This window comes from Bufo bufo, chromosome 5 (assembly GCF_905171765.1).
Source record: "Bufo bufo chromosome 5, aBufBuf1.1, whole genome shotgun sequence".
Classification (NCBI taxonomy): domain Eukaryota; kingdom Metazoa; phylum Chordata; class Amphibia; order Anura; family Bufonidae; genus Bufo; species Bufo bufo.
The window spans coordinates 564,953,540-564,964,271 of record NC_053393.1 but is presented as its reverse complement, the minus strand read 5'-3'; the positions used below and the strand labels follow the sequence as shown (position 1 = coordinate 564,964,271).

The window sequence follows — 10,732 nt, the reverse complement described above, 5'->3', positions numbered from 1 at the left end:
ACAGTGACCCCTTCAGTACTGACCCCTGAGGTACCCCACTAGTGACAGTGACCCCTCCAGTACTGACCCCTGAGGTACTCCACTAGTGACAGTGACCCCTTCAGTACTGACCCCTGAGGTACCCCACTAGTGACAGTGACCCAATCGGAGTGTGTACCGTTAATACCCACCCTCTGTTTTCTATCATTGAGCCAGTTACTTACCCACATACAGATGTTTTCTCCCAGTCCGAGCATTCTCATTTTATATACTAACCTTTTATGTGGTACAGTGTCAAATGCTTTGGAGAAGTCCAGATACACGACATCCATTGATTCGCCGCTATCAAGTCTAGAACTTACCTCCTCATAGAAACTGATTACATTAGTTTGACATGACCGATCCCTCATGAAGCCATGCTGATATGGCGTTATTTGCTTATTTCCGTGGAGATGCTCTAATATAGCATCTCTCAGAAAACCTTCAAACAGTTTACCCACGACAGATGTTAAACTTACCGGCCTATAGTTTCCAGGCTCTGTTTTTGGACCCTTTTTGAATATTGGCACCACATTTGCCACGCGCCAATCCTGTGGGACATTCCCTGTCAGTATAGAGTCTGCAAATATCAGAAATAAGGGTCTGGCTATGACATTACTTAATTCCCTTAGGATACGGGGGTGTATGCCATCTGGTCCTGGCGATTTGTCTATTTTGATCTTTTTAAGTCGCTGTTGTACTTCTTCCTGGGTCAGACAGGACACTTTTAATGGGGAATTTATTTCAACATTCAGCATTTCATCTGACAGTTTATTTTCCTCAGTGAATACACTGGAGAAAAAAATATTTAACAGCTTTGCTTTCTCCTCGTCGCTCTCTGCGACCCCCCCCCCCCCCTCATTACTCTTTAAAGGGCCGACACCTTCAGATTTATACTTTTTAACATTTATATAATTGAAGAACATTTTAGGGTTAGTTTTACTCTCTTTGGCAATTAATCTCTCGGTCTCTAGTTTGGCCGCTTTTATTTGTTTTTTACATGTTCTGTTTTTTTCCTTATAGTTTTTCAGTGCTTCCTCGCACCCCTCCTGTTTTAGTGATTTATATGCTTTCTTTTTGTCATTTATTGCTTTCTTTACAGTTCTGTTTATCCACATTGGTTTCTTTTTGTTCCTTAACCCTTTATTCCCATACGGTATGTACCTCTCACAATGAGATTTTAGGATGTTTTTAAAGATATCCCATTTTGTGGCTGTATTTTTATTTTTGAGGACTTTGTCCCAGTTAGTTAGGTCTATGGCCTCTCTTAGCTAAATTTAGCTTTTTTGAAGTTTGGTATTTTTGTTCCTCCCTGTAGAAACGCTCTTTTGAATGATAATTGGAAGGTTATTACTTTATGGTCACTATTTCCCAGGTGTCCCCCGACCTGCACGTCTGTTGTTCTGTCAGGCCTATTGGTTAGTACTAAGTCCAGTATGGCCGTCCCTCTAGTCGGGTCCTGGACCAGTTGGGAGAGGTCATTGTCTTTGGTTATTGCCACGAACCTGTTTCCTTTATGAGATGTACAGGTCTCAGTTTTCCAGTCTATATCTGCGGAGTTCCCCCATAATAACCACCTCATTATGATTTGCCGCCTCGTCCGTCCCGTTTAGTAGTAGATTTTCTGTGGACTCTGGTATATTAGGTGGTTTATAGTAAACTCCTATTAGTAATTTATTGTTGTTTTTAGCTCCATGTATCTCTCCCCACAGAGACTCCACATGTTCATGTCCCTCACTTATATCTTCACGGAGTGTGGGCTTTAGACAAGACTTTACATAAAGGAGAACCCCTCCACCTCTCCGGTTTTGACGATCCTTTCTAAACAGACTGTAACCTTGTACATTAACTGCCTAGTCATAGCTTTCATCCAGCCGTGTCTCAGTTATTCCCACTGTCATAGCTATCATCCAGCCATGTCTCAGTTATTCCCACTGTCATAGCTATCATCCAGCCGTGTCTCAGTTATTCCACTGTCATAGCTATCATCCAGCCATGTCTCAGTTATTCCCACTGTCATAGCTATCATCCAGCCATGTCTCAGTTATTACCACTGTCATAGCTATCATCCAGCCATGTCTCAGTTATTCCCACTGTCATAGCTATCATCCAGCCATGTCTCAGTTATTACCACTGTCATAGCTATCATCCAGCCATGTCTCAGTTATTCCCACTGTCATAGCTATCATCCAGCCGTGTCTCAGTTATTCCCACTGTCATAGCTATGATCCAGCCATGTCTCCGTTATTCCCACTGTCATAGCTGTCATCCAGCCGTGTCTCAGTTATTCCCACTGTCATAGCTATCATCCAGCCATGTCTCAGTTATTACCACTGTCATAGCTATCATCCAGCCGTGTCTCAGTTATTACCACTGTCATAGCTATCATCCAGCCGTGTCTCAGTTATTCCCACTGTCATAGCTATCATCCAGCCATGTCTCAGTTATTACCACTGTCATAGCTATCATCCAGCCGTGTCTCAGTTATTCCCACTGTCATAGCTATCATCCAGTTGTGTCTCAGTTATTACCACTGTCATAGCTATTATCCAGCCGTGTCTCAGTTATTCCCACTGTCATAGCTATCATCCAGCTGTGTCTCAGTTATTCCCACTGTCATAGCTATCATCCAGCCGTGTCTCAGTTATTCCCACTGTCATAGTTATCATCCAGCCATGTCTCAGTTATTCCCACTCTCATAGCTATCATCCAGCCATGTCTCAGTTATTCCCACTGTCATAGCTATCATCCAGCCATGTCTCAGTTATTACCACTGTCATAGCTATCATCCAGCCATGTCTCAGTTATTCCCACTGTCATAGCTATCATCCAGCCATGTCTCAGTTATTACCACTGTCATAGCTATCATCCAGCCATGTCTCAGTTATTCCCACTGTCATAGCTATCATCCAGCCGTGTCTCAGTTATTCCCACTGTCATAGCTATGATCCAGCCATGTCTCCGTTATTCCCACTGTCATAGCTGTCATCCAGCCGTGTCTCAGTTATTCCCACTGTCATAGCTATCATCCAGCCATGTCTCAGTTATTACCACTGTCATAGCTATCATCCAGCCGTGTCTCAGTTATTCCCACTGTCATAGCTATCATCCAGTTGTGTCTCAGTTATTACCACTGTCATAGCTATTATCCAGCCGTGTCTCAGTTATTCCCACTGTCATAGCTATCATCCAGCTGTGTCTCAGTTATTCCCACTGTCATAGCTATCATCCAGCCGTGTCTCAGTTATTCCCACTGTCATAGTTATCATCCAGCCATGTCTCAGTTATTCCCACTCTCATAGCTATCATCCAGCCATGTCTCAGTTATTCCCACTGTCATAGCTATCATCCAGCCATGTCTCAGTTATTCCCACTCTCATAGCTATCATCCAGCCATGTCTCAGTTATTCCCACTGTCATAGCTATCATCCAGCCGTGTCTCAGTTATTCCCACTGTCATAGCTATCATCCAGCCGTGTCTCAGTTATTCCCACTGTCATAGCTATCATCCAGCCATGTCTCAGTTATTACCACTGTCATAGCTATCATCCAGCCGTGTCTCAGTTATTCCCACTGTCATAGCTATCATCCAGCCATTTCTCAGTTATTCCCACTGTCATAGCTATCATCCAGCCATGTCTCAGTTATTCCCACTGTCATAGCTATCATCCAGCCATGTCTCAGTTATTCCCACTGTCATAGCTATCATCCAGCCATGTCTCAGTTATTCCCACTGTCATAGCTATCATCCAGCCGTGTCTCAGTTATTCCCACTGTCATAGCTATCATCCAGCCGTGTCTCAGTTATTCCCACTGTCATAGCTATCATCCAGCCGTGTCTCAGTTATTCCCACTGTCATAGCTATCATCCAGCCGTGTCTCAGTTATTCCCACTGTCATAGCTATCATCCAGCCGTGTCTCAGTTATTCCCACTGTCATAGTTATCATCCAGCCATGTCTCAGTTATTCCCACTCTCATAGCTATCATCCAGCCATGTCTCAGTTATTCCCACTGTCATAGCTATCATCCAGCCGTGTCTCAGTTATTCCCACTGTCATAGCTATCATCCAGCCATGTCTCAGTTATTACCACTGTCATAGCTATCATCCAGCCATGTCTCAGTTATTCCCACTGTCATAGCTATCATCCAGCCGTGTCTCAGTTATTCCCACTGTCATAGCTATCATCCAGCCGTGTCTCAGTTATTCCCACTGTCATAGCTATCATCCAGCCGTGTCTCAGTTATTCCCACTGTCATAGCTATCATCCAGCCGTGTCTCAGTTATTCCCACTGTCATAGCTATCATCCAGCCGTGTCTCAGTTATTTCCACTGTCATAGCTATCATCCAGCCGTGTCTCAGTTATTCCCACTGTCATAGCTATCATCCAGCCGTGTCTCAGTTATTCCCACTGTCATAGCTATCATCCAGCCGTGTCTCAGTTATTCCCACTGTCATAGCTATCATCCAGCCGTGTCTCAGTTATTCCCACTATGTCATAGCTGTCATCCAGCCATGTCTCAGTTATTCCCACTGTCATAGCTATCATCCAGCCATGTCTCAGTTATTTCCACTGTCATAGCTATCATCCAGCCATGTCTCAGTTATTCCCAGTGTCATAGCTATCATCCAGCCGTGTCTCAGTTATTCCCACTGTCATAGCTATCATCCAGCCATGTCTCAGTTATTCCCACTGTCATAGCTATCATCCAGCCGTGTCTCAGTTATTCCCACTATGTCATAGCTATCATCCAGCTGTGTCTCAGTTATTCCCACTGTCATAGCTATCATCCAGCCGTGTCTCAGTTATTCCCACTATGTCATAGCTGTCATCCAGCCATGTCTCAGTTATCCCCACTGTCATAGCTATCATCCAGCCGTGTCTCAGTTATTTCCACTGTCATAGCTATCATCCAGCCGTGTCTCAGTTATTCCCACTGTCATAGCTATCATCCAGCCGTGTCTCAGTTATTCCCACTGTCATAGCTATCATCCAGCCGTGTCTCAGTTATTCCCACTGTCATAGCTATCATCCAGCCATGTCTCAGTTATTCCCACTGTCATAGCTATCATCCAGCCGTGTCTCAGTTATTCCCACTGTCATAGCTGTCATCCAGCTGTGTCTCAGTTATTCCCACTGTCATAGCTATCATCTAGCCGTGTCTCAGTTATTCCCACTGTCATAGCCATCATCCAGCCGTGTCTCAGTTATTCCCACTGTCATAGCTATCATCCAGCCGTGTCTCAGTTATTCCCACTGTCATAGCTGTCATCCAGCTGTGTCTCAGTTATTCCCACTGTCATAGCTATCATCCAGCTGTGTCTCAGTTATTCCCACTGTCATAGCTATCATCTAGCCGTGTCTCAGTTATTCCCACTGTCATAGCCATCATCCAGCCGTGTCTCAGTTATTCCCACTGTCATAGTTCTCCTCACACATCACTAATTCCAGTTCCCCGGTTTATTAGTCAGGCTTCTGCCATTAGTATACATACATTTGAGAGGTTTATGTATATTTTTTACCCTACACCTTTCCTTCTGAACTGTTCTAGTCCCTCCTTCCATTACCCCCCCAGTCCCATTACCTCCCCCCCGGTCTCTATCTGCACTATTCCCCCCTCCTATAATGTAATTACCCCCCCAGTCCCACTACCTCCCCCCCGGTCTCTATCTGCACTATCCTCCCCTCCTATAGTGTAATTCCTCCCCCAGTCCCACTACCTGCCCCCGGTCTCTATCTGCACTATCCTCCCCTCCTATAATGTAATTACCCCCCAGTCCCACTACCTGCCCCCAGTCTCTATCTGCACTATCCTCCCCTCCTATAGTGTAATTCCTCCCCCAGTCCCACTACCTGCCCCCGGTCTCTATCTGCACTATCCTCCCCTCCTATAATGTAATTACCCCCCAGTCCCACTACCTGCCCCCGGTCTCTATCTGCACTATCCTCCCCTCCTATAATGTAATTACCCCCCCAGTCCCATTACCTCGCCCCCGGTCTCTATCTGCACTATCCCCCCCTCCTATAATGTAATTACCCCCCCAGTCCCACTACCTTGCCCCCGGTCTCTATCTGCACTATCCTCCCCTACTATAATGTAATTACCCCCTAGTCCCACTACCTGCCCCCGGTCTCTATCTGCACTATCCTCCCCTCCTATAGTGTAATTCCTCCCCCAGTCCCTTTCCCCCCCCCCCCACCCGGTCTCTATCTGCACTATCCTACCCTCCTATAATGTAATTACCCCCCAGTCCCACTACCTGCCCCGGGTCTCTATCTGCACTATCCTCCCCTCCTATAATGTAATTACCCCCCAGTCCCACTACCTGCCCCCGGTCTCTATCTGCACTATCCTCCCCTCCTATAATGTAATTACCCCCCCCAGTCCCACTACCCTGCCCCCGGTCTCTATCTGCACTATCCTCCCCTCCTATAGTGTAATTACCCCCCCAGTCCCATTACCTCGCCCCCGGTCTCTATCTGCACTATCCTCCCCTCCTATAGTGTAATTCCTCCCCCAGTCCCTTTACCCCCCCCCCCCCCCCCGGTCTCTATCTGCACTATCCTCCCCTCCTATAATGTAATTCCTCCCCCAGTCCCACTACCTGCCCCCGGTCTCTATCTGCACTATCCCCCCCTCCTATAATGTAATTACCCCCCAGTCCCACTACCTGCCCCCGGTCTCTATCTGCACTATCCTCCCCTCCTATAATGTAATTACCCACCAGTCCCACTACCTGCCCCCGGTCTCTATCTGCACTATCCTCCCCTCCTATAATGTAATTACCCCCCCAGTCCCACTACCCTGCCCCCGGTCTCTATCTGCACTATCCTCCCCTCCTATAGTGTAATTACCCCCCCAGTCCCACTACCTTGCCCCCGGTCTCTATCTGCACTATCTTCCCCTCCTATAATGTAATTACCCCCCAGTCCCACTACCTGCCCCCGGTCTCTATCTGCACTATCCTCCCCTCCTATAATGTAATTACCCCCCAGTCCCACTACCTGCCCCCGGTCTCTATCTGCACTATCCTCCCCTCCTATAATGTAATTACCCCCTAGTCCCACTACCTCCCCCCCGGTCTCTATCTGCACTATCCTCCCCTCCTATAATGTAATTACCCCCCAGTCCCACTACCTGCCCCCGGTCTCTATCTGCACTATCCTCCCCTCCTATAATGTAATTTCCCCTCCCCCCAGTCCCTAGATTAAACCCTCCTCCAACCTTCTAGCCATCTTCTCCCCCAGCACAGCTGCCCCTTCCCCATTGAGGTGCAGCCCGTCCCTACGATAGAGCCTGTAGCCGATAGAGAAGTCGCCCAGTTCTCCAGGAACCCAAACCCCTCCTTCCTACACCAGTTCTGGAGCCACTTGTTCCCCTCCCTAATCTCCCGCTGCCTTTCTTGTGTGGCTCGTGGTATTTCGGAAAATACTCCCTTTGAGGTCCTTGCCTTGAGCTTGTGACCTAAATCCCTGAAATCATTTTTAAGGACTCTCCACCTTCCTCTAACTTTGACATTGGTTCCGATATGGACCATGACCGCTGGATCGTCTCCAGCCCCTCCCAGTAATCTGTCAGCCCGATCCGCGATATGTCGAACTCTAGCGCCAGGAAGACAGCGCACTGTTCGGCGATCACGGTCTTTGTGACAGATTTCCCTATCTGTTCCCCTAATAATGGAGTCTCCCACTACCAGCACCTGTCTGCCCTGCTCTCCTGGTCCCCTGCTTACCGGAGCTGACATTCCCCTGACTGTCAGAGGAAGTGTCCGGCTGCGGCAGTGCCGTCCCTGGACTGATATCCCCCTCATCTGCCAACCTTGTGTCAGATCAGGGCTAGCCTCCCTGGCACTCTTGCCTCTACCCCGCTTTCTAACTGTTACCCAGCTAGCTACCTCACTTCCCTCAGCCTCCTCTCTGTCACCCTCCCCCTCATCTACCCCAAAGAGCGCTTGCTCGGTGAGAAGCAAACTTTTTTGCAAATTGTCAATGCCTCTCCGTGCTGCAACTCGCCCGTTTAGAGACTCGATTAGCGATTCCAAACGGGTAATTTGCTCACATCTTGAACAAAGATATACACCCTTGAACGGCTGTTCCAGGACTGCATACATCATGCAAGATGTGCACTGGACTGCGTTGTCAATTGTGCAACTCATACTAAATGGGGATTGCACCACAAAAGCAAAAAATACAATACAATGTAGTAATAAGATACAGGCTAATTGCAGTCCCCCACTGAAGTCACTTAATCTTAAATCACACACTTACGCAACCACACTTAATCAACCACGCGTCGCGGTCAAACTCGCGTTATATATCTCCTTATATAAATATAAATGCAGCTCACTACACCAGCCTGGTTTGTTTCCCCTCTGGATTCTGCATCTGATCATATGCCTAGAGAAACTGGCAGGTATCTATCTTCTGCTCTGTCTATGTTCTGCTTAGTTTGGGCCTGACTAGCTGAAGAGGTACTTATCTTCTCTTTGTCTTAGGATCTTTACTTACAGGACTGCTCGCAGGGTATGGTGGTTTCTTCCTGGAGATCTGATAGTTCTGTGAAAGGCTGCTTTCTTGGTCTACCAGCTGAGGTAAGGGACTCAGGCTGGGAAGGTTGATCTTGGGCCTCAGCCGAGGCTTGGATCCTAGGTTGGGATCCCTGTTTCTGGGGAGCTCCTACTAACACAGCCTACCCCAGCAGGGGGGCTGGTTACACTGACTAGAACTTTCTTTCCTCCCCCTGAAGTAGGATGTGGGAACATTCCACTCCTCCTCAGAAAGGGGGGAGCTAGCCTGGAATGAACTATTCCAGCCTAGATCTATTAACTAACCATGGTCTGCTTACATATTGCTGTCACCTGCTGGTGTACATTGAGAATTACAGCAAATATACAATACAAGCCTGGAAAATGGACATTATGGAGAGAGTGATGCAAACTTATACCAGATGACAATATGCATACACTTAACATTATGAAGAAGGGGAACAGAAGTTTAGTGACATACTCTGGGATGTTACATGTACAGCACCAGATATATCTCATCTTGTATCCAGGCTAGAGGCAGTATCTCATCTTGTATCCAGGCTAGAGACTGTATTTCATCTTGTATCCAGGCTAGAGGCTTTATCTCATCTGGTATCTAGGCTAGAGGCCGTATCTCATCTTGTGTCGTCTCTAGAGTCCACATCTCATCTTGTATCCAGGCTATGGGCCGTATCTCATCTTGTATCTAGGCTAGAGGTGATATCTCATCTTATATCCAGTCTAGAGGTCATATCTCATCTTATCTCTAGGCTAGCTATCTCATCTTTTATCCAGGCTAGAGACTGTATCTCATCTTTTATCCAGGCTAAAGGCAGTATCTCATCTTGTATCCAGGCTAGAGACTGTATCTCATCTTGTATCCAGGCTAGAGACTGTATCTCATCTGGTATCTAGGCTAGAGACTGTATCTCATCTTTTATCCAGGCTAAAGGCCATCTTTAATCTTGTGCCTAGGATAGAGGCTTTATCTCATCTTGCACCTAGGCTAGAGGCCGTATCTCATCTTGTGTCGGGTCTAGAGTCCACATCTCATCTTGTATCCAGGCTATGGGCCACATCCCATCTTGTATCCAGGCTATGGGCCATATCTCATCTTATACCCAGGCTTTGGGCCATATCTCATCTTGTATCTAGGCTAGAGGTCATATCTTATCTTATATTCAGGCTAGAGGCTGTATCTCATCTTTTATCTAGGCTAGAGGCTTTATCTCATCTTGTATCTAAGCTATAGGTTGTATCTCATCTTGTATCTAAGCTAGAAGCTTTATCTTATCCCGTATCAAACCTAGAGGCTGTATCTCATCTAACCTTTTCCTTCCCTCTGATATTGTGACCTCTCACTGTCATTTGTCACACAACGCTCCATATTGCCCTCTCCTTCTTGGGGGGGTTTGTCCGTCAGTGTATTCTCAGTCAGAACGTGATCACCATGTCCCCACTCCCGAGCCAGTGATGTCTCCAGAACACCATGGCTCGAAGCATTCCTGCCTGGTGTCTGCACATTCCTCCGCTCGTGTTGTGTTATCAGATCCCGGGAATGCGACTTCTCGTCAGTGGAGAACAATACGTGTTGTGTGTAACGCTTAATACGATCCCAGTGCACAGACACACCCTGCGGATTACTGCCCAATCTGATTAACACCCCGAGGGGGGCCAGGGCCCCGTGCTCTACCTATAGAACATGCACCTCCGAGACATCTATCCAAGCAGAAAGAAATTACATCTCATATCTATCTATATTATATCTGTATATCTCTATCTATCTCATATCTATCTCATATCTATCTATATTATATCTATCTATATTATATCTATCTATATTATATCTATATATCTATCTATCTATTTCATATCTATCACGTATCTATTATCTATCTATATTATATCTATCTATCAATTTAACAATTTAAATTCAAATCAGGACTAAATACATTTTAGCATTGCCAAAGAAAGTGGGAAATAAATGTGTAGGGTTGAGGGATGGGGACACGTCCAGTGTGCGAATATAGGGTAGGTTTGGGGGTGGGGGTGGCAACATATCCATAGTGGGGGTATAAGAGTCTGTGACATATCACTCTCCTCTCAATCTATGGCATATATTGTGCTGCTGTGGCCGCTGTGTTCTCCTTCCCCCAGCAGTATGGAGAGTTGTTCTCTTCCCCCAG

At 46.6% G+C, this 10,732-nt stretch overlaps 1 long non-coding RNA gene across 1 annotated transcript; it reads right to left on the bottom strand.

Moving 5' to 3' along the window:
* Positions 1-9,361: 9,361 nt before the first annotated feature.
* On the bottom strand, positions 9,362-9,641 carry LOC121002068. Its single transcript, XR_005779208.1, has 2 exons — positions 9,594-9,641; positions 9,362-9,503 (listed from the first exon to the last, which is right to left on the bottom strand). It is a non-coding gene; the product is annotated as an uncharacterized LOC121002068 (long non-coding RNA).
* Between the last annotated feature and the right edge of the window lie 1,091 nt (positions 9,642-10,732).